Below are 1,263 nucleotides of genomic sequence, written 5' to 3'. Positions count from 1 at the left end.
AAGAGATAGAAAACAGGAACAAAACTATGTTTCTATATTTTATCCTACTTATCTGTGTTGCTTGACATTCTTCTAAATAATTTATGATTTTTTCCATTCAGGGCCCTTATATTCACTCAGAGTTTTCAGAGTGCCTATGTTAATTAGACTCTTCATTTTCCCTCTTACCATCTTGGGCATTTTCATAGTTAACTGGCTTGCTTGAATTAACCTGCAGATTGAACAATAAAGGTAAATTGAGAAAAATGTTAAACAATGTTTGCTTATGGACATTATGATAAAGAATATTTCTTCTTAAAATCAGATAACAAAAAAGACTATACTTTGAAGGATCATTTCTATAGTTCATTACTAGAGAGGTTTCTCTGATTGTGTAGAGCACCCGAAACCACGAGGAGTTGCAGTGTTCTCTCCTGAGTGTGAACTGGCTCTTGGTGTTCCTTGTGCAACAGCCTTTGGCACTGATGATTGTCCTTCTCTTTCCTTTGGGAGAGTAAGAGGGAGAGGAGGCAGTCTGAGTGGAAAAAAATCAGATAAAATAAATAGCTAAATATAATTCATAATATCTTGAAAATATTTCCATCATGATTGAGGGAATTGAGTTAATCAGTCTTTCAAGAATTATGATGTTTTTGTTGTTGTTGATCCAACATGTCTAAGTCATACAATACATCACCAATAGAATGGTTCACAAAACTGTGATTCTTTCTGATTAATATGGAAAGGTAAACATATTAAAATCTGTTAAGTGGAAGTCTGTAATTGGAAAGGTTTCTTCAGGTGATTCTGATATGCCCCCATGAGATTATAGGCCATTCTTCCTCAATTGCATAATCATTTCTGTGCAATTGGAGGTAGCCCACAAAACTTATTATAGACTTAGATCACAAAAAAAAAATAGTAACTTTAATCTTTCAAACCTGAATTTTATGGCACAACATGTCTTTAGTAAATTTATATTTAGTAAAAAATACATCGGAAATTACCAAATATTCTCTGCTCTACATCTGATTTTTCTCTCTACTCCTTCTTTTTCTCTCTAAATGTCTCTGAACAAAAGGTTAATTCTCAAAGATAGTTAGGAAATCATATAAATTTTGTAAAGTTAGCTGTGTATTCTCTACTTTTAACTAAGGAAGCATAATGTTTGAATGGGGCATTAGAATTCCTCTAGTCATAGGCCATGGATAAGGCAGAATGACACTTAAACAGTTAGTTCTCAAGTTTTGTAATTTTTCATTTCACTACTTTATTCATTTGGCT

At 32.7% G+C, this 1,263-nt stretch overlaps 1 non-coding gene across 1 annotated transcript; it reads left to right on the top strand.

Moving 5' to 3' along the window:
- The first annotated feature begins 313 nt into the window (after window positions 1-313).
- LOC136404563 (small nucleolar RNA U3) lies at window positions 314-523 on the top strand. Its single transcript, XR_010751306.1, has one exon. It is a non-coding gene; the product is annotated as a small nucleolar RNA U3 (small nucleolar RNA).
- Window positions 524-1,263: the final 740 nt, after the last annotated feature.

The sequence above is a fragment of the Saccopteryx leptura genome, chromosome 4, assembly GCF_036850995.1.
Source record: "Saccopteryx leptura isolate mSacLep1 chromosome 4, mSacLep1_pri_phased_curated, whole genome shotgun sequence".
NCBI lineage: Eukaryota > Metazoa > Chordata > Mammalia > Chiroptera > Emballonuridae > Saccopteryx > Saccopteryx leptura.
The sequence above is the reverse complement of the archived record's forward strand: the minus strand, read 5'-3'. Positions and strand labels throughout refer to the sequence as shown.